General features: G+C 45.8%; 1 long non-coding RNA gene across 1 annotated transcript; it reads right to left on the bottom strand.

Annotated features, from left to right (window-relative positions):
* Window positions 1-6,810: 6,810 nt before the first annotated feature.
* Window positions 6,811-20,389, bottom strand: LOC119861891. The gene is made up of 3 exons (XR_005295061.1): window positions 20,312-20,389; window positions 8,682-8,809; window positions 6,811-7,000 (listed from the first exon to the last, which is right to left on the bottom strand). It is a non-coding gene; the product is annotated as an uncharacterized LOC119861891 (long non-coding RNA).
* Window positions 20,390-27,903: the final 7,514 nt, after the last annotated feature.

The raw sequence follows: 27,903 nt of genomic DNA, 5'->3' as shown, positions 1-27,903 counted from the left end.
ATGATTCGTTTCAACACTTCCCAGTTGAAAACGTTAGTGAAATTGACACCTTCCTGTGAAACATTTTGATTTTGATGTAACTCCATTTTCCAGTGGAAAACTCTATCTAAAAATCTTTGACCAGTTCTAGCACCAACCTCTCATCACCTTTCACTTTCTCTTGGATATAGGATTTGTCTTCATTTTCAGTCAAACTGTAGCATACTTGCTGTACACTGCTTTAACAGCTATTTCATTCCCCTCCCAGATGTTAGTGCATTTCAGTGGCAGATGAAATGACTCTTTGTATACTTTATGGGGGAGATTTTCAAAGGTAGAAATCAGACTTCGGCACCTGATGTCCACTGATTTTCACTGGGAGCCAGGCACATTACTATCCTTTGCACCCTTTCACATGCTCCTCTATATCTAAATCTATTTTTCATTTGTAAAGTGCTTTGGGACCCTTCACTACCTACGTTTTTATTTGACTTAGTTCTTCACCAAGAGGGAAGGCTAGCCTCTGGCTCTCGCCCAGTGGGTGGTGAGTCAGTGGTAGCTTATCAGACAAAGCATGACAGATTATGCCAGACCCACACAAAGATTTCGCCATCAATCAACACCTCATTCCTCACAGCATCCCTTTGTTCTTCAAGGAGGAACAAAAGAATTACACAGACAACTTCAATTTAGAAGTTTCTGCCTAAATTGTGCATGTGCATCCCACATTTACACACAGACAAGCTTTTGCCTGCTTTGTGCACATACGAGTCAATTTGCATGCATGCATGAGGGATTGGCGTGGGCAATTCAGGCTGCTGCTTTTGAAAGTTCAGCCCTACTTCTTTCCCTTCCTTCCTTGTGTCTGCAACAAGCAAAGTCCTGCAAACTGTCACCCTTCTCATTCACAGAATGGTGGTTGGAAGAGCAGCACTGACAGAAGTTTATGACCTACACTTCTTGGAGAGTGTCTGGGATAAATCTTACTTTATTGGCTAAGCTGAAGAAGAACCTACATTCTGGATGAGAAGGAACCTGGCTGATGTTAATTACTAGATATGTTTCTTCTTATTAAGTGTCTAACACTTCATAAAATCCATTAATAGTGGTGCTGAGGCATGGATTTTTTGTCTGGGTGGCTCTTGATCTGCAAGGAAGTCCCTCTGGGATTTGCCATGATGATGATTATGCACAAGCTTATCACTTTCCTTGGAAGACTGTTGTGCAGAACAATCACCCTCTCCATAAAGAAGCCCCCCAAGCTACTTCCTTAGCTTCACACCATGCTCATGTGTTTCCAAGCCGGTTACCTTCTCACACTATTTTGTAACATTGGTCTTTAAGATCCCTGAGAACTGTACACACCACAGCCATGTCCCCTCTTGCTCTCCTGTCTACTGGTGAACATAAATCTAGTCTCTTCTCATGGCTATAAGTGAGACTCCTATTAGTCTCCTTCTCCTGTCCTGCTTCCAGTTCCTTCACATCCTTGGTGTCTCAAATTGTACACAATATTCTAAATGTGATCTTGCTAGATTTTGTATGGATGCTTATCAGACTCTTCTGCATGGTGGTCTAGACTTCATGTCATCATCTCATTTGCTTCCCTATTCACTGCTGTCTTTTGCATTGTGTCCATTTAAAATGGAAACTTTTTTACTCATTGCAAGACTCCTCTGTTTGAGCAGGACTTTCCCTAGTAATGGAATAGTGCTACAGACCATCCACATTTTCTCCTGGAAGAACAACCACCACAAATGATCCCACTTCAGAAGGCATCTTAAAACGGGGAAGAGATTTAGATCAATTATTGGACAGCTGAACATGACCCTTAACTTTATACGTGACACTTAGATACTACAATGATGTGAAGATAGACATATTAGATATACCTCATGTCATGCCATCTACTTATCTGCACAACTGCAAGTATATTCCATCTTCCAGGCCATTAGTGGATTGTGAGAGCAGAGCAGGGTCCAACATCAATACCTGTATCACTCCCAGTCATAGATTCATAGATAGATTCATATATACTAAGATCAGAAGGGACCATTCTGATCATCTAGTCTGACCTCCTGCACAGTGCAGGCCACAGAATCTCACCCACCCACTCCTATGAAAAACCTCACCCATGTCTGAGCTATTGAAGTCCTTAAATCATGGTTTAAAGACTTGAAGGAGCAGAGAAGCCTCCCTCAAGTCAACCATGCCCCATGCTACAGAGGAAGGCGAAAAACCTCCAGGGCCTCTCCAATCTACCCTGGAGGAAAATTCCTTCCCGACCCCAAATATGGCAATCAGCTAAACCCTGAGCATATGGGCAAGATTCACCAGCCACATACTACAGAAAATTTTTTCCTGGGTGACTCAGATCCCATCCATCTAATATCCCATCTCAGGGGATTTGGCCTATTTACCCTGAATAATTAAAGATCAATTACTTACCAAAATCCCATTATCCCATCATACCATCTCCTCCATATACTTATCAAGTAGAATCTTAAAACCAGATAGATCTTTTGCCCCCACTGCTTCCCTTGGAAGGCTATTCCAAAACTTCACTCCTCTGATGGTTAAAAACCTTCGTCTGATTTCAAGTCTAAACTTCCTGGTGGCCAGTTTATACCCATTTGTTCTTGTGTCCACATTGGTGCTGAGCTTAAATAATTCCTCTCCCTCTCCTGTATTTATCCCTCTGATATATTTATAGAGAGCAATCATATCTCCCCTCAACCTTCTTTTAGTTAGGCTAAACAAGCCAAGCTCCTTAAGTCTCCTTTCATAAGACAAGTTTTCCATTCCTCGGATCATCCTAGTAGCCCTTCTCTGTACCTGCTCCAGCTTGAATTCATCCTTTTTAAACATGGGAGACCAGAACTGCACACAGTATTCTAGGTGAGGTCTCACCAGTGCCTTGTATAACGGTACTAAAACTTCCTTATCCCTACTGGAAATGCCTCTCCTGATGCATCCCAAAACCGCATTAGCTTTTTTCACAGCCATATCACATTGGCAGCTCATAGTCATCCTATGATCAACCAATACTCCAAGGTCCTTCTCCTCTTCCGTTACTTCTAATGGATGCGTCCCCAACTTGTAACTAAAATTCTTGTTATTAATCCCTAAATGCATAACCTTACACCTCTCACTATTAAATTTCATCCTATTACTATTACTCCAGTTTACAAGGTCATCCAGATCCTCCTGTATAATATCCCGATCCTTCTCTGAATTGGCAATACCTCCCAGCTTTGTATCATCTGCAAACTTTATTAGCACACTCCCACTTTTTGTGCCAAGGTCAGTAATAAAAAGATTAAATAAGATTGGTCCCAAAACCGATCCCTGAGGAACTCCACTGGTAACCTCCCTCTAGCCTGACAGTTCGCCTTTCAGTAGGACCCGTTGCAGTCTCCCCTTTAACCAATTCCTTATCCACCTTTTGATGTTCATATTGATCCCCATCTTCTCCAATTTAACTAATAATTCCCCAGGTGGCACGGTATCAAATGCCTTACTGAAATCTAGGTAAATTAGATCCACTGCATTTCCTTTATCTAAAAAATCTGTAACCTTTTCAAAAAAGGAGATTAGGTTGGTTTGGCACGATCTACCTTTTGTAAAACCATGTTGTATTTTGTCCCATTTACCATTGACTTCAATGTCCTTAACTAATTTCTCCTTCAAAATTTTTTCCAGGACCTTGCATACTACAGATGTCAAACTAACTGGCCTGTAGTTACCTGGATCACTTTTTTTCCTTTCTTAAAAATAGGAACTATATTAGCAATTTATCATCATTCGGTACTACTCCTGAGTTTACAGATTCATTAAAAATTCTTGCTAATGGGCTTACAATTTCAGGTGCCAATTCCTTTAATATTCTTGGATGAAGATTATCTGGGCCCCCTGATTTAGTCCCATTAAGCTGTTTCAGTTTCGCTTCTACCTCAGATATGGTAATATCTACCTCTATATCCTCATTCCCATTTGTCATGCTACCATTATCCCTAAGATTCTCTTTAGCCTTATTAAAGACTGAGGCAAAATATTTGTTTAGATATTGGGCCATGCCTAGATTATCTTTAACCTCCACTCCATCCTCAGTGTTTAGCGGCCCCACTTCTTCTTTCTTAGTTTTCTTCTTATTTATATGGCTATAGAACCTTTTACTATTGGTTTTAATTCCCTTTGCAAGGTCCAACTCTACTCGACTTTTAGCCTGTCTCACTTGATCCCTACATGTTCTGACCTCAATTAGGTAGCTTTCCTTGCTGATCCCTCCCATCTTCCACTCCCTGTATGCTTTCTGCTTCTTCTTAATCACCTCTCTGAGATGCTTGCTCATCCAGCTTGGTCTACAACTCCTTCCTATGAACTTTTTCCCCTTTCTTGGGATACAGGCTTCCCGATAGCTTCTGCAGCTTTGATTTAAAGTAATCCCAGGCCTCCTCTACCTTTAGATCCATAAATTCTTCAGTCCAATCCACTTCCCTAACTAATTTCCTTAATTTTTGAAAGTCAGCCCTTTTGAAATCAAAAACCTTAGTTGCAGATTTATTTTTGTTAATCCTTCCATTTAGTTTGAACTGAATTAGCTCATGATCACTTGAGCCAAGATTGTCCCCTGCAACCATTTCTTCTACGAGGTCCTCGCTACTCACCAAAATTAAATCTAAAATGGCATCCCCTCTAGTCGGTTCAGCAACTACTTGATGAAGGAATCCATCAGCTATCGCATCTAGGAAAATCTGAGCCCTATTATTATTACTAGCACTGGTCCTCCAGTCTATATCTGGGAAGTTAAAGTCTCCCATGATCACGCAGTTTCCATTAGTATTTACTTTATTAAAGACATTAAAAAGGGCTCTATCCATACCCAAATTAGATCCCAGAGGTCTATAGCACACCCCAAGCACTATCGTAGGAGAGACTTTACTAGTTTTCTTCCCCAATGTAATTTTTGCCCAGACGGACTCTGTCTTATCCATTGCATCGCTTCTTATTTCTTTACATTCTACCTCATCATCGATATACAATGCTACTCCACCACGTTTACCTTTGTTTCTGTCTTTCCTAAACAGCACATACCCTTCAATACCTGTAGTCCAGTCATGACTACTATTCCACCATATTTCTGTTATCCCTATAATATCTGGTTTCACTTCCTGCACCAGTAGCTCTAGTTCCTCCATTTTGTTACCTAGGCTCCTCGCATTGGTGTATAAACATCTTAATTTTTGCTGTTTGGCCTCGCTCACATTTTGTACCCTATTAGGCACAGTCATTCTACAGCCAGTATAACCTATTAGACTAGTATCCACACCGCCCTCGCTCCTTATATACATTCTCCTACACACAGCTGTATCCTTTCTTACTTCGTCTTCTTCCCTCTCAAAGCTAAAATCTGGCGTGGAGATTTCCTGGACATCTCCCATCCATCTCCCCCTAATTCCTAGTTTAAAGCTCTCTTTATCAGTTGTGCCAGCCTTGATCCTAGAAGTCTATTTCCTTCCCTACTCAGATGAAGTCCATCCCGAGAGAACTGTCCTCTGTCCGTGAATGCCTCCCAGTGGCCATACATCCCAAAGCCCTCCTTATAGCACCAATGCCTAAGCCATCTGTTGACAGTCATAATCTTGTCATACCTTTGTTGCCCTTCTCTAGGAACAGGAAGGATCCCGCTAAAGATCACCTGAGCCTCAATTTCCTTAAGCGTCTTCCCCAGCCTAGCATAGTCTCCTTAATACTTTCCAGCGAGAATCTAGCCGTATCATTTGTTCCCACATGAAGGATAATTAGGGGATTCAATAGGAGTTAAGCACCTAAATACCTTTGAGGATCTAGGCCCCAGTGCAGATCCCAGAACGGGGTCACGTACTGTCAGAAATATTTACTGCTCACTGAGCAGGCTCCCACCTTCTGCACCAGCTTTGGTTTCTGGTTTGATTTAAGGTGTAGCCCCACGTTAAGCACATTACGGTGACAAAGGTATGAATCATGGCCGCAAGGCCCACATCCAAAAGAAACTGTTGCAGTCCCCGAGCCAGACAGAGACAAAAAGCCTTCCTTGCCACTGCTGCTTTATGATCCTCTAACTGCAGCTGCAGATCCAACACTACTCCCTGGCTGCAAACTCAATTGGTGGAAAAACACCCTCAGTTAAACTGCTGCCTTGTCTTCTGGTCACGTCCACTATATCATCTCAATGTTCTCCAGACTGAGTTTCAGCCAGCTAGCTGTTAGCCAGGCCCAGTCTCTATCAAATACTGGATAAGACCATCCGTGGGGAAAATTTCCAGTAGCCCCAACTCCAATCCCAACCCACACAATAGATCTGTCTGAAGTTCACCAGCAACCACCTGGGATAAACCATGGCCATCATGATGGCCTTGATACCCAGCACTGTCTCAGAAGAATTGTAATCAGTGTAGATATTAAAGTCACCACGCACTGTCTGCCTTTGCACCACTGCCCTGCATTCAGTGCCCCACCTAGATCATGCAGGGATTCTGCAGTGCAGTGGTACAATCGTCATGCTAACACTAGTCTCATCCCAACTCCATCCTTAGACTCTGATAAGGAATGGACATGCTGAATTCAGTCTAGTTTTGCAGTGGGGGGCAATCTCCTACATTTGAGGATGGATTCACATAGCATTATTATGCATAATCTCACACACCTGCTAGTACCCCTTTGATTTATACTGTACTGAATGGCCTCTTTTGGCTTCAGCCAGGCAGACTGGTTCATCAGTGTCACCCAGCAGGTTTCAGAAATACATATATTCCTGATCAGATTGGAGGGCTAACACTTTATTAACCACCAATTGCATAAATTAGCATGGACTGAAGACCAAGTTCCTTGTGCCCGGACACCTCCACCTTCCAGGAAGTTACAGACACAACCAGCTCAATGAAACCAATCAGTCCATTCGGGTTTACAGCTTGGTCCAAAACTTTTCTTGCCTTGTTTTCTTGTCCTCTCATTTGGAAGTCCAGCCAGAGCTCTGTAAAAACTAAATACCAATAAACAAAACATTCAAACACTTGTGGCAAATTGCCAGCACAACTTTGATGGGTCTCATGCTTTCTCTTCTTGGGGAGGGTTCAGGGCACCATTTCTCACCCCAGAACTGGGGTATTAAGTGCCCCACTAGTGTTCTAGAGGAGGGGAGTGGAGAGGGAGGGACCCAGGCCTGCCCTATACTCTGCATTCCACCCCAGGGATAGGGGTAAACCACTTGAACTAGCAGTTCCTTCCCCTGGGCTACTTCCCTCTCCTGCCCTTCAGCTTGTGTGGCTTCCCACCCTTCCTCTGCACAAACCAGGTATCCCTTTACCTAGGGTCTTGGTTCTCTTAGCCCACCACAGCACTTCTCCAAACTGCTCTCTGCTCTAACACTAATCCACTCTGCTTCAACTCCCTCCCTTGTCTGATTGAAGCCGAGGGGGGGGGGAGGGAGGTTATCAGGTGACTGGCTTCAGGTGTTCTAATTGTCTTCAGGTGCTTTAATTGGCTTCAGGCGCTTTAATTAATCTATAGCAAACTTTCTTCCCTCTACAGGGAATAAGGCTCCCTTCTAACACTCTCTTGCTGTCCTCTGGCTATGCTGTATCACACACTCCAAAACTAATGTTTAAGTATAAAATTGTTATAATTTACGGGGTAATAGTGCTCAAAGGCCCCAGGCAGGGTGGGGTGTCACTGTGCTCGGTGCTGTACAACTACTTGGGAAAAATGATCCCTGCCCCTAAGAATTTAGAAGCCCGGTGTGAACAGAACACATGATGGTCTGGAGCAAAGCATTCACTGGCCCTGTTTTAGGATGACCTGCATAACAAACTAGTGTATTCGTGTGCTTTGCAGCCACCCCAAACCATGTTAACAATGGGGCAGATCCAGAGCAGACATAAATTGGTGTAAATCCAATGATGTAGTACTATGATCCTCACCCGCAAACACACACTCATCCCATCATGAATTCTCACTGTTTGTATCTCAGTAAATACTGACTACAATTCAAATGCCTGGTTTTTCATCTACAGGCCACAGCTGATACAAAGAGATGCACTTCTCATCAGGGGAGCTGGGCTGATTGCTTCCCTGTTTGTTAACGTTCTGAGTTCTAAGGTGGTTGCTACATGGACGCTGGAGTCTTTTCACTGGAGAGAGGGTAGAAGTTCAGTAATCTGCTGATATTGCCACTACCACTTCTGTAGTGTCGTGTCTCAGTGCTGCACCTGGGCCTCAGCCACACACCACATTCAAAAGACGTCCCTTCTCCGGCCTGCACCTGCCAAGGGAGCCACTGTCGGTTGGGTCCATCTGCTTAAAACTGAGTGACAGAGTAGGACGTTAGGACACAGATGTGAACAGCACATTGGGCTACGTGAACACTGTTTATGACGCTGTTCACGTGGGAGCAAAACACTGTTGTTATGATCAGGGCCAGCCTTAGGGAAAATGGTGTCCTGGGTGAACACATCTGACTCCTGATGCAGTGCCCTGGCTACTGGAGCATATTAGATTGCAGCAAAGAAGCATGGCCTTGTCTAGGTAAACTAATAGGAACGGTGCATCACGCAAACAGTCTCCATGCAATGCAAGTTCCAGGCACAGAACTTCTAGGGCTGCTCCTGTCCCAAAGTTGGAGGAAGAGAAGGAAGAAGGGCTATAGTCCTTCCAACCCACTGTACCTGTTAGTGGAGCTGCCCAGCCAGATTAGAGGGGAACCCACTGCAGTCTCCTCAGGGATGGGGCAGCATGCCCACTGCTCCTGGGCATGAATGAGCTCTCCTGGAGCAGAGCGACCAGCTGGTGTTATCTGAACGTGACGTGAATAGAAATTGATGTATTTAATGGGTTAACCATGAAGCAGGTTGGATCATCAAGGTGATGGAAGGAGTGAGAGGGCTTCCTATATGCATCCTGGTTGCCTACATACCCACTTTGGGGTGGGAGGGCTGTGAAAGGCCCCCATTTAACCCTCCATCTTCTCTGCAGCATTGAGATGTGGAGGAGACAGTTTTCTCGATCAGGATTGTTCCATGGTCTCTAATGTCACACTCTCCCCACCACCCCATGCATTTGTCCTCCTGGCTGGATCTCCCTCAAGGCGGGAGAGGCTTCAAAAGAGGAGGATGAGGAGACAGACCGGAGGGCGGATGGAGCTTGTCACTGCTCAGGGAACCTCCCCCTGCACATTGGCTGATATAAAAGCCACCTGTCTTTCCACCTCCCCCCCCAACACATCCACAGTGACCCTTCCCCAGGAAGGCTCTCCTCAAGAAAATCCCCTTCTCCATGTGCTGTTCTCCACAGCTTGCCGGCTGCTCTCGGAGTGCTCATAAATCACGTAGGCAGCTGTTACCATCAGCATTTTCTCTCTCCCTTGAAGTAGCAGCAGCAGCTGCTAAGTCTGAAGTTAATTTTGCAAATTAACCAGAGAATCCCCTACAGTTCCAGGGTGGTTAACCCCACTCATTCCACACAGGTGCCTCTGAGAGGTGGAGAACACAGCCTGCGCAAGCAGTGGGTCTGGGTGGCCTGGCCACGCTCTCAAGGGAAAGAATACCACCTGGCTGGAAAGAGAGAGAGGTTCCGTACTGCAGTGGAAAGGCAAGTGAAGAAAGCAAGGAGCATCCTAATAAAGAGGCAGCACCCAGGGGAGGGGAAGAAGCAGAGCAAGATGAGAGAAAGAGAAATGCCGTTAGGACAGAGGGAGTGAGGAAAAGGGAGCGGGGGAGCTATAGAAGGCAGAAAGAACAGCAGGGTGTAACGGAGGGGTGCAGAAGAGTTGCATACAGCCAACAAGTTACTTGTTGGTGATGTGGATGCCTCTGATCTTTGTTTCCTGGGCACTACACTTTTAAACATCAAAGGCACCTGGGTCCAGACCTGTGTCCTCTGAAGTCAATGGCAAAGTTCATATTGACTTCATTGGGATGCGTTCAGGCCCTGAGCAGTATCCCCATCGTGTGCCTCTGCAGCCTCTTAGAGAGGAGTAACACACTCACTGGGCTCCCCATGGATACTTGGCTTTGTTCTCCTTCGTCTGAAACAAAGACCCTCCAGATTGAGAACATGTGCTTTGCTCTCCTGTGGGCCTGCCCAGAGTTTCCAGTCACTTCATTTTCCAGATCTCTCAAGGCTGTTCTAACACTCTGCCCTTTCCCTGCCCCACTCCATGATCCACCTTTCTAACGCGCCTTCTCAATTCCCTCCAGCCCTCAGCTTAAGGATGCTAAAGACAGAGGGAGGGAATAAAGGTGGGTCTTTCCCCCACTCCTGCAGTTCTGTCGCCATATGGGGGGTAGTCCTGTCCCTGGCATGATTTAGAGCAGCCAGGGATATTCCAGGGTATTATGCCTGTTTTTTCCCAAGTGCAACCAGTGCCAGTGGCTTGGTTGGGGAGTGTATGAGCTAATATAGCAGCTCTCCATCAACCAGGGATTTACCCAGGCATGCAAATGACACCTCAGGAGATTTTTAAAGTCCTCTTTCTAGCTGCTTTGGGCCTTGAGTGGATCTGAGAATTGGGCCAATAGTCTCTTAAAGGACAGTGCCCTTTAAGGTGTTGGGCAGAGGTTTAGTATGTGCTAGCTCTCCCCACTGGAGTTTGCACAGAACACTCATCAGCTAGTTACAGTCTGGGTCAATCCTCCTTTATTGCTCAAGGAAGTGTTGGAGCCAAGGGAGCTCATTGTGACACAGAGACTGAACTGTTAAAAATCCCCTGGCATCGCTTTTAGCAATCACAGTAGGGGGGAAAAAACCCCACCCTAGAGCAGGAAACGCAAACTCAGTAATGTAGATGAATGGATGGCGAGCAATCATAATTGATTCAGTTCTTTGTAACTAGAGACAAAGCTGGTGTAGAAATTCATTATGTAGGCCAACTTGTGTTTTTCCTTGAAGATTTTTAATTAAATGATTAATTTTCTTAACTGCATGGCAGGAAGAAAGGCAGACGGTGACCGTAACTGATTGAAACAAATAGGGGCTGGAGTCTCCCAGGTCACCTAAGGATGGCAGTCAGGGAAATGCAGACTTCATTAATGCCTATGTAAGTCCCATCCACAGATGGACCGGAATCCTGTCGGTTGGTCTATGGGTGGGCTAGCAGAATTTAATTTTTTTTATAACTTTGACAGAAAATAGCGCTATTGATTTTTTTTTTAATTTTTATCAATTACAATTTTTACAGTTGTGGGAAATTATGAGGGTGGGGTCAGACAGTGGGGGTTGTCAGACTAATTATTTAATGACAGTAGATGTTGAGATTCAAAACATCAAAGCTTTATAACAGTTAAAATACAATTGTCAACATCACATGTCAAAATATAGAAAGTAAATATCCTTCAATCAATCTAATAAGTCCCCACATGTATTTGTCTTTTCCTAGCTGTAAATTTCAATGATGGAAATATTTTTTTCTTTGCTGTGTGTGTGTGTGTGTGTGTACAGAGAATGTACAGAGAAATTGATGGTTATGTTTACTGATAAAAATTGAATCCTGCCAAACCTATCTATGGGAAAGGAGTAGGTGGGACTGAGTCCAGTTCTTTGCCAACAACTGCCCCACTCTGCAAAATTGCCACTCTCAGCTGGCACTAAGTAGCATCCTTTGTGGTGGCCTGAGCAACAAAGATTTGAAGAGGTGTCTTCAGGATGTGAGCCCTTCAAGTCAGGGCTGAAACACACTGGTGGGGCAGTGTATGATGAAAGCTTCCATGATGACTGCCCCAGCTCTGCTTGTACTGTGGCTAGAGGAATCCAGACTGTTAATCTGGCATCTTTCACTGGTACTGCATTCACCTTGCTGAGACCTTCCCCTCCTGGCTGAGCAAGGAGTTCATGATCTCCACTTCTCAGACATGTGACACAATAGATTGGCCTTCACAATGTCTGACTGGGAGTTTAGATAGGGATCTGTGGTGTAAAAGCTACCCTGCTTGTGGCAGGCCTGGGGACCACTCACTTTCTTGTGTTAGGGTCCCTGGAAGAGGAGCTCCTAGATTGGGGTTTTCTCCTTCATCCCTTTAGCTGAGAGGTGGTTCGGGGTGGGGCTGCCCAGATGGGAAGGTGTTTGTGGTTGTTAGTGTTGTTGCTGTTTAGTTTGTGTACTGTGGTAGCAGCTGGAGGCCCCAGCAGAGGTCAGGGCTCCATTGTGCTAGGCCCTGCGTAAGCAGAGTCACAGACATTCCCTGCTCTGAAGAGCAGTCACTAGTCATAGACAAGACAGCTGAAGGGTGGGAGGGGAAAAAGAAGACACCCTGAGGTTAAGTGATTTGACCAAGGTCACACAGGCACAGTTAGTAACAGAAGACAGGGGTGAAATCCTGATTCCATTGAAGTCAAAGGCAGTTTTGCCATTGACTTCAGTTGAGCCATGATTTCACCCCAGATCTCTTGACTTAGTCCCATCCCCTGTGCACTAGACCACACTGTCACTCATTTTGTAGTGGCAATAGGCATGCTGAACAATTTGCTTAGTATGAATGAATGGGTGTCTTCCTCCTTTTTTCTTTTGGCCTGCCACCTCGCCCTGCTATTACCTTTTCAGCAGGGTGAATGGGGAAGACTGTTGATGGTACCTCAGCTACAGGGTATACAGTAGACAAGGGTTCAAAGTGTGCACACAGTAATTAAAGAAGAAAGGGGATAACAGTTGTGGGTATGAAGTCTGGCCTCTCCAAACCATTCAATGGGTAAAGGTAACTGGCAAGGGTAGTTTGCAAGGTATTTGCGTGGGAGGCCTAGAACAAGAATATAGATGTCAGAGGAGCAAGTGCTCACTTGGTTGTTTATTTGGTAGCTGCTGTGGAAGTCAGTGTGTGTGTGTTCGCAAGTATAAAAATCTTAAATTAGCGTTGGGTCTGTTTGACTCTGACACTAACAAAGATCTTCAATCTCAGAGGAGGAAGTTAAAATCCTCAGGGCCTTAGTGTAATAGAGAGACAGAACCTGGGTCTGGTGCAAGATTTGAGGCCTGAACCAGAGGCTTGTGGCACCTTAGACTAACAAATTTATTGCTGTATTTGAGCATCAGCTTTCGTGAACTACAGCTCACTTCATCGGGAGCTCACAAATGCTTATGCTCAAATAAATTTTAGTCTCTAAGGTGCCACAAGTACTCCTTTTCTTTTTCCAAATACAGACTAACACGGCTGCTACTCTGAAACCAGAGGTTGTAAACCAAAGTTAGGCCATGTATTAAAGCAGATGCTTACAAGTTCACTGTTTAATACATGAACTTGGCAAAGTTGCTGCTAGTGTACTGAGCACTGGATATTTACATACACATATTCCAGCTAGCACAGACGCATCCCAATTTAGTACAGTAGAACCTCAGTTACAAAAACCAGAATTATGAACTGACCAGTCAATGACATACCTCATTTGGAACCAGAAATATGCAATCAGGCAGCAGCAGAAACACCACCTTCACCCCCCCCAAAAAAGCAAATACAGTATTATGTTAAACAAACTATTAAAGGGGAAGGCACCGTTTTTTTTCTGCATAGTAAAGTTTCAAAGCTGTATTAAGTCAATGTTCAGTTGTAAACTTTTGAAAAAACAACCATAATGTTTTGTTCAGAGTTGCGAACATTTCAGAGTTACAAACAACTTCCATTCCCAAGGTGTTCATAACTCTGAAGTTCTACTTTACAAGATAAAATGGTTTGATAAAATAATGAATAAGGATGTTTGGTCCAAGATATTAGGAGCAATGGGAGGTAACAAATGCTATAAAATACATAAGGTGACATGTAAGTTGTTTGTCTCAGTCAATAAATGTCAGGGTACCTCGCCTTAACCCTTTGTGGGTCTGCTAAATTAGTACACTGCTCTATTTGCTGTTAGTACTAATAACACTGGAGCTCCAAGGACAGAAGCACTGGGCAGCCTGAACAATGAACTACAGGGAGTTCTGGTCTCCCATGTTTAAAAAGGATGAATTCAAACTGGAGCAGGTACAGAGAAGGGCTACTAGGATGATCCGAGGAATGGAAAACTTGTTTTATGAAAGGAGACTTAAGGAGCTTGGCTTGTTTAGCCTAACTAAAAGAAGGTTGAGCGGAGATATGATTGCTCTCTCTAAATATATCAGAGGGATAAATACAGGAGAGGGAGAGGAATTATTTAAGCTCAGCACCAATGTGGACACAAGAACAAATGGGTATAAACTGGCCACCAGGAAGTTTAGACTTGAAATCAGACGAAGGTTTTTAACCATCAGAGGAGTGAAGTTTTGGAATAGCCTTCCAAGGGAAGCAGTGGGGGCAAAAGATCTATCTGGTTTTAAGATTCTACTTGATAAGTATATGGAGGAGATGGTATGATGGGATAATGGGATTTTGGTAAGTAATTGATCTTTAATTATTCAGGGTAAATAGGCCAAATCCCCTGAGATGGGATATTAGATGGATGGGATCTGAGTTACTATAGAAAATTCTTTCCTGGGTATCTGGCTGGTGAATCTTGCCCATATGCTCGGGGTTTGGCTGATTGCCATATTTGGGGTCGGGAAGGAATTTTCCTTCAGGGCAGATTGGAGAGGCCCTGGAGGTTTTTCGCCTTCCTCTGTAGCATGGGGCATGGTTGACTTGAGGGAGGCTTCTCTGCTCCTTGAAGTCTTTGAACCATGATTTAAGGACTTCAATAGCTCAGACATGGGTGAGGTTTTTCATAGGAGTGGCTGGGTGAGATTCTGTCGCCTGCGCTGTGCAGGAGGTCGGACTAGACGATCAGAATGGTCCCTTCTGACCTTAGTATCTATGAAACTAAGGCAATGACATTCCAACCTTCAGCACTTAACACTTAGTTCCAAGCTTCATTGTCCTAATGTGAAAAACATAGTGCATTAAACAGAGAGCAGAGCTATCCTTTATGAAATAGTAAATACAGTAAGTCACATGAGCCTGACCTGTATCTCATAACTCATCGTCATCATATCATTTTTTTTCCCAGCACCACAGTTGGGTAGGGTTGGGCTAAGTTTGAGCAGATTCCATCCACATCCATTGTGAGCCACCATTTGAGTTTGTTAAGGGGGTTGTCTGGATGGTTTTGTATCCCATGTTCTATCACTGTCTCTCTAAATGTCCACAGCCTCTCTTGCCATGTACTCTTGCATAGAGAACAGTTTTAGGCAGTCAGTACGGAGTCATTCTGGCAACCAAGTCACAGCCAAACCACTGTATTTGGCACCTTTTGACGACTGTAGTCACACACTACATTTCAATTTCCAGGAATTGCTTTTAGGGGAGGAACAGTTGCCAACACATAAAGAGAATTAATTTATGAAAGAACAATAATTAAAGCAAACTCTTTCCTGAGTGGCATGTAACGTTTGGAGGGCTTTACTGTTGCTGTCCTCAAAAGTACAGCCTGACCTTTCAGACCAACTCCTAGCTTCTTTTTTGAAAGAAAGTGTGAAGTAATGAGTAACAGATGAGGTCATGGAAGCTCGCATATGCCAGTCTCCCTAAGCACTGGTTTATTCTTGATTAGGGTTTCAAGGTTATGCCAGAGAACATGCTTCCTACATAACAAGGAGTTGAGGTCTCAGGTACTCTTCCCTCCAGAACTTCTCTCAGAGCAAGACTCCCATGTACTATCTCTCATTGATATGATTCGCAGCTCTCCCTTATTGCAGGGCAGTTTCATTCATACCCAGATTCTCTTATTCTTTAGCAATAGTATCCAAAGCTCCCTCAGGACAACTCATTCCTGACCAGTGGCACCCCTGCTTCACTAGTCCTGCTTCTCCATGCAGCTCACCTAGTGTTGCTCAATCTCGACATGCAGCTCAGGTTCCTATTCTCCTCCTTCCCCTACACCTGACCCCACCCCACCATTCACAGCTCTGATAATTCATTTCAGTCCTGCCCTGCAGCATCACTGTCGGTATGTTCATGGCCCCTACTTCTCAGATACTTCCAGTCATGCCAAACACAGGATTGTTTTGGTGGAGCAGACAAACATCAAGCCAGGACAAGAATGAGAGATCAGCAAACTCTTATCTTTTGCTCTACACCCAGATTTCAATATGGGTGAAAGGTGAATTAGCCCAAATGTCTATAGCCTGCAGATGAATCTGATTTAGTCACTGCACTGGATGATTGGTAACACTGACACTGTCATAGCATTCATGGGAGACAAGTGCCATTTGGACTGACAGACCAAAAAGATCGACCTCAGTTCATGCCCAGGGCACAGTGAGGAACATGCCCGTGCCCCATTCTTCAGGAGAATTCCAGTGGGGGGGGGGGGTTATTGTGACTCTGATATGGACCAGAGCTGAAACATTGAGGTCTTGCTCTGGAGGTAAACTTCCTACCAAAGTCTGGACCTGAGTATTTGGACCTTGTTGTTGTTCTATGAAATGTGACTCATTGGGCGAACACCCCATAGCCAACTCCAGCAGCCTCTTCTAGACAGTAACTTGTTCTGCAATGAGAGAATCAAAGGGTTTTCTTAGGTCTGGCACACTCCCTGCTGGGGCTGACTAGCTGCTTTAATCAGATTTTTATGGCTTCAGGGCTTCCATGTATCAGAGTGGCCCCCCAACTTTATCACCCACCCCATGGTTCCATTCTTATGAGATCTGAAGGCATCAGCCAGGCCAGCAGAATCTGCCTATGTCTGCTGAGATGAACCCCACGATAGATTTCAGTGAAGTGAGGAGACAAAGTTGAGGGGAGGATTTTTTTTTAAAAAAGAGTAAAACATAAAGAGCTCCTTTTTTCAGCTGACTGTCTCTAGAGGCCAGGGAATCAAACCAGCAATTTACAGAAGTGTTCAGACCAGAGGAAGAGAGGGGGGGAAAAATAACTTAGTCGGCACGATTGGGTTGCTGGCTTTGTCATTCCTGCTTTTTGTGTTTTGAGCGATTATGATTAAAACACTCAGATCTGACTGACTAAGCACTCTGCATTAGTTGGGGATCAGGATTTTATTTATTTTTGGTTTTGTTTCCAGTGCAGAAGGTGTAACGAGCACAAGGATTAGAAGGCAAAAGAAAAATACCCCAAAACAGGTTGACATGGAAAATTACACGGAACCTGGGCAGCAGGGAAGTGCTAGGCTTTCCAGGCAGAGGGAATAAATCTTTCATAAAGGATGGAGTTGTCCTTTTTTCCTCCCCCTTAACATAACTCTTTAAGCTTCGGTCCAGCAGCTCTGGAATTTAATTCGATGAGATGGGGTTGATTAAGAACATGCATGCTTTTGCAGATATTGTGCAGTCTGGGGAAAGGCAGCTGGGACAGATCCCTCTGAGACAACAAGAGGGCTTTTTCTGCTGAAAGATGACATTCCAACAGCTAAATCCCTGATTTATAGAGAAATGCCAATGGGCCAATACTCTGTTGTGCCAAATCTTTTTACATGCACATATACATGAAGCTATGGCACAAAATGCCAGTCCCAGAGATTAGAAAGCTGGTGCATACACCTGGAAGCATGACACCAGCATGGCTATATTAAAACAATGCTGGGATTTCCTACACCTAGTAAGTAGTGGAAGCTCTCAAGTGAATGGGCCGAAGTGGACCAGAAACTGCCCATTGATGTGTACAGAGATAATTATGGCATTAGCACCATTGAATGAAATGACATGTTACCTGCCAGCCAGGGAGGGTATCTTGGGTGCTGGGCATTAAATGCAGCTTCTGAATGAGGGGAGGGCAAAGTCAGCTTCTCTTTTCCCTGCAACAGATTCACATTGCTGGGCTGGTGATACAGTCAGGACATTAACAATAGCAGGACAGTGCCCCTGCTGGCTACAATGAGGGGTGGTGGGGAGAGGAACTGGGCAAAGGAGACAAAGCTAGAATTTAATCTACTTTCCAAACTCCATGGGGCTGAGTTCTTTTTTTTCTTAGGTACCTAGATAGCACCGCCCCCCCCATCCTAGTGTCTGAGCACCTCACACTTTCATACCCCTGGGACACAGGGCTATTATTACCATTTTAGAGATGGAGAATTGAGTCACAGAGAGGCTAAGTGGCTTGTTCCAGGTGAATCAGGAACACTGTAGCAGAGCTGGGAATTGACCTTGCTTCATATTGGATCTCATTTGCACTTGGGTAACCTCCTGGAAGCCAGTGGGTTTGCATGAGGGCAGAATCTGGGGCAGGCTAGTACAGTGTGAGCAGGAGCCTGGGAGTCAGGACTCCTGTGTTCTACTCCCAACCCTGCCAGAGTAAACCTGCACGAGCCACTTTAGTGTGTCCATTTCCTCCTCTGTACAGGAAGGAGAAGAATTCTGACCAGCTGCACAGTGGGATGGTAATGGTGTTTAATGAAGGCCTGCCACCTGCTTGGAGATCCTTATGTGAAAGGTGGTAGAGATGGTATTCTATGCACTCCTTATCCCATTCCTGCCCTCATAACAGGTGTTCTGTAAGTGTTTAAAACAAATCCAGGCTCCTCTCTGTAACACCTTCCCCCCCCCCCGCATGTGGGGTGGGCAGCGAGATGAGGAGGGTAGCAAGGAATAGAACAGCGCCCGCTTCAGTCCATGCATAGGCCCATCCACAAGCCAAAACCATAACCCTTCAACATCAGCTGGACAGTGCCACACAAAGACCCCAGGAAGCTCCCAGGATTGAGCCCAAAGAACAGGAGGCCTCAGCCCATACAGGGGTAAAAGACAGGAGAGGATCCAAATCCCCAGTACATTACAATGCAGAGAAAAGCAGGTGAGTGCATCACCTCTCACCTGAGCTGCCTGTGATTAGCAGAGCGAGGGCCCACAGGACCTCTCTGCCCATAAGAAGGCCTTCTCATGCCCAGCTGAGCACATCACCAAAGCAGCCTTCCCGGCTCAGGGAAGGAGAGCATGTCAGGCTCCCACTGGTGCTCCATCTACAAAGTATCCAGCAAGGCAGCGTGCGCTCGCACTCTCGCTCTGCTGGTCTCTCTGGAGAAGGGCAGCTGTGTGTGAAACAGGGTCATCTTTTTTTCATGAACTCGGCAGGAATAACCAAACAAGCAACTTCTGATCACAACTGAATAGGAGGGAGCCAGCAAGGGAGGAAGCAGAGAGTGGGCAAAAGAGAGGTGGGAAAGAGGGAAGGAATGAAAGAAACAGAAAGCAGGAAAGTGGAGCAGAAAGGAAGGAGCAGGAGAAGGGGAGAAAAAAGGGGGATGCAATTGAGGAAAAGAAGCATAGGCCTTGTTAGAGAAGCTGGGAAGCACCAGAAGCAGGGTAGGGTCCACCTGCTGCTGCCTGCACTAGCCCCCCATTGCCCACTCTTACCCTCACTCCTCCCCAGGTCTGCAGACAGATGTCTCATCTGACATGGGTGAGTCATCCTGGTGCATCACCCTCCCCCCACCCCCAACCTTGGTCCCTGAAATGCGAGTCAATGGTGGGGGACAGGGTAAGACACAAACAGGAAGAGGGGTGTAAAAGACATTTGTTCCACAGCTGCCCCTGTTCTCTGATAAAGAGAATCCTACTTCCCAGGGCTCAAAATGAGGTTGAAAATGGATGTAAATAAAATCTCAGGGCTCAATTCATCATTGCCTGAACCAGGTGGATAGTACTGGTGTGATTCAGGAGACCTCTGGTCTATTCCTGGCTCTGCAATTGGCCTGCTAGGTCACCTTGGGCAAGTCACTTTAACTCTCCATGCCTCGGTTTCCCCATCTGTAAAATGGGGGTAATATACTGACTTCCTTTGTTAGGGGCATTGTGATTGATGGTTGAAAAGGGCTACGGATATAGCTTATATGTTTATATTTGGTATTTATACCAGGGCAGAGCGGGTGCCAGATGATACCATTCTGATTTGGCAATGTTTGCACTAACGTAAACAATCACGCAGGATACAAGGCAATGATGAAATTGGTGTTTCCCAGCTTGCCCCCTACTGCTGCACCCCAGAGCCTACCCACCTTCAGGCATAAGGGTGAGGCAGCGTGGCCTGATGATTAGAGCTAGATTGATCTTGCTTCTAACTCTAAGTCACTGACCCCCCTCGTTGACCTTGGGTAATTCCCTTGATCTCCACAGAGCTAGGGAATTGGGTTAGAAGCAGATTTGGAGACTTGGATGCATAAGGAAAGCCCCAAACTGACATGGACTGCTTGGTTTTTCAAGGAATTAGCTGTTCCCTTAGTCTTGAAAGAGACCACAAACGCTGATCCTGTGGAGGGGTCCACAAACCAGCACTGCCCTCTTGTTCCCTCTCCAGGTCTGATTCAGGGCGGGCAGCATGGGTGGTGGCCAGAGCTGTTTGCAGATAACACAGAATTCTTCTCCAAACCCCCCACTCTGCACTTACCCCATTTCTGCCACGCACAACCCTACCTGATCCCACAGCTCACCCGCTCCCGCAGCCTCATTCAAACTGACATGCATCCATTTACAGAGGTGCATCCGTCTTGCCCCTCAGGCAGGCCTGTCACCTGGCTCTGCCCCCTTATATTGACTCCAGCTGGGAAGCTCATGTTGTTTGATTCCTACCCACCTGTACCAGCTGGTGAGGGAGCCCTGCCTAAAGGGTGCAGCACACAAAGGCTCAACATGTGTTGCCAGCTGACTAAGAAACACCTTCCTATGCTCCAGCCCCTGCATTCAGCTGGCTTGCCAGGGATATTAGAACATAACTGCGCAATACAGCAGCGGGAAGACTTTTTTAGAGTTCTAATAGAATATAATACTCTGTACTTCTATGGTGACTTTACTGTGAGTATCTCAAAGCATTTCACACCAATCATCCCCATTCTGCTTATGAGGGCATGAGGCACAGAAAGTCTGCAGATAAAGCTTTTCAAACCGGGAAACCTAAAGGTTTGGGGCATTTAAAATAATTTAAAGGTTTGTTAAAAGACTCTAAGAGGGGGAAATACAGAAGGAATCTTTATCAAGTTATCTGCTAAGAACATGTGCCTACAGTGCAACTTGCATGTAGGGTGGGAATCTTCAACTATGACTAAGAAGGCTGTGCACCCAACTCAAATTCTACCCACAGAGACTAGGTGGAATTTCTTCAGCCTATGTGGATGAGATGTCTTTTTTTCAGTGGGGGTTGTGAAAATCAGGCCACTTATTTAGGTGCTGACATGGATTTAGGTGCCTACATTTAGGCCCCAATGTTTATTAATGTTCATAAAGTTCTTTAAGCTCCTAAGGTGGCATAGAAGTGTGGCTGTGGTGTGACATCATAATGCAATACTCCAGTGCCGTGACTCAGAAACCAAGCCAAACATGCAATGGTGGGGTTGTCTTTGCTGATTTAAAGGTGGATGGGTCAGGTGGGTATGAATGATTTCCCAAACAGCTGGCCCACCTTGAGGTTTGAGTGTGAAGTCTTTGTCTACCCTGCACAGTAAACCCGGGCTCTGATTCAGGTTTGAGCCCAAGTCCCGCTTCCGTCCACACCAAAATCAGTCTGATTTGGGTCAGCAAGCACCTAGGACCTGTGATGGGGTGTGCTCCCTACACCGGCCCTGCAAGAGCTGAATTAGGCCAGGTGGGCTCAGTCAGATAATTAGACTGCAAGGAGGGGAGCTTTAGGCTGGAGGCAGCTAATGAGAGAGAGGCTCACCTGTGCAAGAACAGGTGGGGCCTATAAAGCCAGGAAGCTGGCTACAGACAGCAGCTGCTGGAGAAGGCTGCAGGAAGCAGTCACTCCCTGGGAAGAGGGAGGTGGGTTTTGGAGCTGGTACATCCAGAGAGAGAAGGGGAACCAGGTGTGGTAGGAAGCCATCCAGGGAAGAAGCAGTGAGGACTCGGAGAGGAAGACCTGGACTGGAACCCAGAGTAGAGGGTGGGCCCAGGTTCCCCTACCAGTCACTGTGGGAGTGGGCCCCATGGGACAATGAGAGGGAAGACTGCATGGACTCCTAGGGAGAAGTGACCTAGCCAGGAGGTTGAGTCACAAAGAGGACACTGTGGGTCCTGCAGCAAGAGCAGCTGCAGACAGGAGAGGGAGAAAGTTGGAATGATGATGTGCAAACTGCGGCCGGAGGCATTGGCTAATCCCCAAAAGTGAGCTAATCCCAAAGTGACCAGCAGTAGGCACCAATATAGCAGTAAGTGGAGCATCCGGTGACAAGACCCTACTAGGGGGGTGGGTCAGAGACTGTCCAGCTGTGACTTGGGTCCAAACCCTGTCATTTTGCAGTGTGGACACAGCTGAAGCTGCAGACCCAGTCAGAAGATCTGCGTAGTGCAGTATGAATGTGTGAGCATGACTGTGAGACCTGGATCAAGCAATTGTAAACCTGGGTTTGCAATGCAGTGTGGACACCGAAGTGCTGGTTTAGAAATGCTGGGTACATCTATATTGCAATAAAAGACCCGAGGCGTGGCTGTGGCTTTGGCTGGCCTGGATCAGCTGACCCGAGCCCTGAGACTCATGCCATGTTTTTTTTTTATCAGTGTTAGACATACCCACTGAATCCACAAGCTGGGGTTTGCAATATGGTGTAAACATACCCTAATGTGTGTGTTTATAGATAAAAGATAACATAACAGCTCTTAATGGTAAGGTTGGAAGTGCTCATAGCTTACAGCACTTTAAAAACAATAGTCTTGATAATTAACAGTTTTCATCCATGGATCTCCAATTGCTTTACAAAGGTGGTTAAGTACCACTAGCCTCATTTTGCAAGTGGGAAAACTGAGGCAACAAGTGAGGCAGTGACTTTCCCCAAGTCACAAAAGTAAGTCCATGGCAAAGCTGGAACTAGTACTCATGCTGTTGACTCCAAGTCCCATGTCCTACCTGTTGGACCACACAGATACAGAACATCATCATACTGAGGATGATGACTGGTTTGGAACATGCTTGTGGAGTCTGAAGCAGGTTGACCTAGTGTATTGCACTGCTAGGCAATGGGGCTTGGGGTCTGCACCACCATCTGTGTTTGGCACTCCAGGGCTGGGCAGACATTGGGAGCATCATCGTGGAGGCAACTTGAGTGCAGTGTCTGTGATGTAGCCTGGGACCGAAACAGCTATGAAGTCAAGAGGGAAATTGGCAACTGTAAAGAGAAAAAAAAAAATACAAAGGTTTCTGCTCTACCAACAAGTAAGTTTAACTCAAACTGTAGTCATGAGTAAGACTGGCAACATCACCACTATTTTAATCCACCATTCCCTCTCTTGAGGTGGCAGCGGCTCTTACGTCAAAGGCTCCACACACAGGAGACAACCAGTCAACTCTCGCCTAAGCTGCAGCTCTCAGCAAAGACGCTGAGGGATTGCAGTATGCAAAAGGACTTCAGCCATCTCTCCACAAACAGGCTCCGTTCCCTTGGATGTCCCAATCCCATCACCCAACAAGGAGCCCTTCCGTAACCGAGCACAAAAATATTGACACAGTTTTCGCTGGCAGGCGAGAATCTTGAACACACTCAATCTTTAAAAATAAATAAGGATCTACATGCTGTGCTCGGATGCCTCTGTGGAAAGCGAGAGTAACTTCAATGGATTTAATCCAGAGTTGCACAGTATCGGCTAGAGCTGAATTTGGATTAAAAAATGCAGAAGGGAAAAGGAATGATTTTTTTTATTCACGAAATTTAAGCAGAAGAATAATTTTGCTTGATAGTTTTGTGTGAACCATTAAAACATAACAAAGGAGAACTGTGCATCATCTCTCTCTCTCTATCTGCACCCTCACTGTGGTATCTGAGCAACCGAATGCAAAAGGTTGTCTACACATCTTAGGTATTCTGATACAATAGAATACAATTTTCTACAGGGCCTTTAATGCCCACTGTATCCCATCATGCTTCATTGAGTTAAATAATATATAATAGCTCAAGGAAAGATAAAAGGCTTAATGCTACTGTGGCTACAGACCCATGGTTCAAATTAAGAAAAGGAGTACTTGTGGCACCTTAGAGACTAACAGATTTATTAGAGCATAAGCTTTCGTGAGCTACAGCTCACTTCATCGGAGCTGTAGCTCACGAAAGCTTATGCTCTAATAAATCTGTTAGTCTCTAAGGTGCCACAAGTACTCCTCTTCTTTTTGCGAATACAGACTAACACAGCTGCTACTCTGAAACGCATGGTTCAAATTGCCACTAAAATTCCAAAATAAGCCCTAATTTAACCCCATCCTTTAGCCTTGCCAAAAACAGACCCTCTTCTTTAGCCTGTAACTTTTAGGAAGAGTCTCAAGCCACGGGAGAGATTTGCTTTTGGAAAGCATGAGGCAAATCAGCTTCGCAAACATGGAGATATGGGTGAGTGAAAATATAATGTTTTTGATTCCTGGCAGAAAGGGCCTCCTTTTTGTTTGCTCACGCCCAGCTCCAGAATGGTTTTCTGAACTCAAATTTCTCATTCTCCTAGTCCATCCTAAGCCCTAGCACATAGTGTGATGATTTTTTTAACAAAATGGCCTGAAAATAACACACTGCAAGAACACCTTTTAGAACTTCTAAGTGACTAGACACCAGCAGCTGCAAAGACGAAATATTTAGCCAAGGATTTGGTGGCTAGTCCTTCTGATGTCAGTTCTAATCTGAGATGCCATCTAAGAAAACAAAAAATAAAATCCAGCTTTTTCCCTTATGATGCAAACTCAGGACCTGGAGTTTGTCATGGTGAGTTTCCCTAAATACTCCATTCCCTGTCTTCCCCCCACATACCCATTATCTCCCCAGCTGCACTGTCCTGCAGGTCTTCTACCCCTCACAATAGATGCTCTCCCACCCCTCACAATAGATGCTGTCTCATCGCCACCAGCTGCCACTCATCAACATCCTTCTTCTGGTGGCCCAGCTTCTTCACCCTATCCTGAGAGGACAACAGCCAGCAGCTACACAACTCCAAAGTGCACTTAGCGTCAGTAGTTCCCCAAGCAGCACCACTGTTGCTCTTTGCTATACTGGTGAGAAGTTCTATGTCCTGCGGTGGGTGAATGCTGATGGAAATAGAAGCTATTCATACCCTGCTGAGAGGGACAGCTGGGGACATCTCCTGCTGTAGCACTGGCACATGTTTCTGTTAGGTGAGGTAATTGGACCTGTGAGTTGCTATTTTTTAACGGAGAGATATGGAAAACCATGGGATCTGTGACTTTCATGACAGCCTCACAGTAAACATAGGGCTTGATACTAGAGTTGGTGAAAAAATGGCAATTTTTGTGAAAAAGTTTAAAGATTTTGTTTTATGGGGGGAAAATTGGATTTTTTTTTTTTAACTGAAAAAAGTAACCAACAACTTTTGGGTTTTCAAAAACCATTTTTGGTAAAAATTTTGAGTTTCAAAAACTGAAAAATATGTACCAAAAATTAGAAAAAAAGCAGTTTCTATTTCCCCCATAAAACCTCCCATAAATGTTTGACCAAAAGAAAAACATTCCTTTTGATTGACGAGCCTTTTTTGGTCCAAAAAATATTTTGTTGAAACAATTCTGACCAGTTCTCCCTGCCCCTGCACAGTTCAGAGTACCTTCTGCAAGCTGAACAGGAGTTAAAGATGCTTCCATGAAAAGACTTCCATTAACTCACTGAGCCATTGGATCAGGCCCCATAGGGACTGAGTTCATGCAGCATCTCACAGGATTGGGCTCCGCAGGTGGCATGAAGCGAAAGCACGTTGGGATTCCAGACACGCTGAACCATGTCAGTGGAATTTATTGTTCTATTTCTCTGTGATATTGAAGCATATACAGTGTAGTTATGATTTTAATTGAGTGCCTATTTATAGTGCATATGGCTGTAGATTGGTTGTCCCCATTGCTTCCCCTCACAGCAGAACACTATGTATCAGATGTGATAGTTTCTGTCTTTATTTTATTGCTGCTGTTGTTTTATGCCTTGTAAATGGCATTAATGTTTGCAGCTGAAATGTCCAGGAGCTAAAAAAGCAAGCAGATACAGGGCATCTGGCCCAGATGGAATCAAATGGAGAGGGGAAGGATCATGCCTGTTCTGGACTGGGACTGTATTGTGTAAGCAGTCAACCCAAAAAGTCCAAGGGAGAACATCTGGCAGGGCAGATCCCCGCACCAGTCACGACAGGGTTAAAGAACTCCTCTGGGAACAATCTGCCCCAAACTGGAGCACCGGTGAGGCTGGTCAAACCTGGAGCAGGGAGGTTGTATGTGAAAGGTAGGGCTGGAACTCAGAACTGCCCTGCCCTAGGAAGCAGGAGTGGTTGATGGCAGAAACCGTTTGACAGCTCCGACCACTCCGCTCCTCTCAGAAAGGAGCGGGGCTGGGGTTTTTTCTCTTAGATTTCTGAAGACCCTGGACTTTGCCTTCTGTGGGCTGTGGAAGCATTCGGACTACTTTACCACCCATGCCCATGAGGGGGCAGATGCCATGCGCAGCACAGTTGGAAGGCTGTCCTCCAGCCTCCAGAACAGCTCTGCAGCAAGGTGGTGGTCCCGGGAGGGACCTCTGAGACAAGATGGGTAGCCACCCTCTCCAGAAAGGTATAATCTACTAGAAAACCCATGATGGACCCAGTGCACCTGGATCGGAATAGCTATGCAGGGGAGATTGGAGAAGACCAGCCTACCCTAATCAGCCACCTAGTTAATCCCGAGCATGGCAAGTCTGGTGGAGCAGATAGTGGTCTGTGTGCTAGGAGCCTGTGCCCAGAGAACAGGGAGGAAGAAAGGGTCCTGGAGCACAGGGCAGCTCTACCTCCTGGAACCATGACACAAGAAGGGAGCCAGGCTTGGTTTCTACAACCTGGAAGCCAGCTGCAGAACCCGCACATAAATCTGACCCTCTCTCTCTGATCATCCAACCCTGGGCCAGCTCCATACAAATAGGCAGTGACGTTTGGGGCTGGGTCCTGGGGAAAGGACCTTCTCCAACAGGCTGCACCTGTTCAGGAGGGCAACGGCTAGTGGGTCTGCACAGCACCTCATCCGCCAGCCCTGCCCCACTCCTCTCAGTGCCTGCTCCAAGCCATGCTGCATGGGCCAATGGAGGGCTTGTACTAACCGAGCTGGCGCCACACATCTTGCTCCCACTGCACACCAGATGGGGCTCTGTGCAGCTACCAAGAAAAGGGGCAGGGTTGCCTCCCACATAGCAGGGTCACTGTCTGTGTGCACCGCAGGCTGCCACTTGGGGTCTTGCTGTCTGTGTGTGTTTGCATATGCACGTGTCTAAACACGCCGCCCCATGCTGGATCTGGAGATGGTAGTTATGGATTAGCAGTCACTGCCTCTGGCCACCACCTCGCTATCACTCGCAGGGTTTTAATTAGCTCTGCCCCCCCAGCAGCGTGAAGGTCACTGCTGGGCAGTTTCCGTTGCTTTTGCTTTTTTCCCCAGACTTTGCAAGTTTGCAATTTTTGGAAGCACGAACAAGCCCCAGCAGGGAGGGGACAGCTGAGCAAGAGCTGCAGGGGGAAGAGTGGCCTTGAAGTGGGAGCAGGGACAAAGGAGAGTGGATAGCATAGCACTGGATGGAGAGGGAAGCAGTTTGCAGTCACCAGAGAATGGTGTCCTAAGGATGGAATCAGGATCCAGCCCAGAGCAAGGGGCCCCTCATGAAGGGTGCCACTGCCTAGGCACAACTGTACCCTACTCTGGAATGGAGGAGCAAGCCTCAGATTCTGTATTCACAGCTCTGACTGTCATCCAAACAGCAAAACTCTCTGGCATGAACATCACCTGAGAGTGAATATCAACCCATCCGTCTGCTGGTCCCCAGGGAGCAGGTTTTCAGCCTCTGAGAAATGGGAGGCTGAGCTCAGAGATAAGTAAACCAGCTGAGATACAAAACCAGAACCGACCCAAATGTTTTGGAATCTCAGGAAACCTTGGATAATGCAGCCTACTCTTCCAGGATTGCAGCTGGATCAGAAGTAGACCAGCCATAAGCCTGACAGGAAGGCTATTTTCCCAGCAGACCTGGGAGATGATAGATACCTTTCATCTAAGTATATGCCAGAGATCCATTTCACCTAAGATT

This window comes from Dermochelys coriacea, chromosome 9 (genome assembly GCF_009764565.3).
Source record: "Dermochelys coriacea isolate rDerCor1 chromosome 9, rDerCor1.pri.v4, whole genome shotgun sequence".
Taxonomy (NCBI): domain Eukaryota; kingdom Metazoa; phylum Chordata; order Testudines; family Dermochelyidae; genus Dermochelys; species Dermochelys coriacea.
This window is presented reverse-complemented; position numbering and strand designations above follow the sequence as displayed.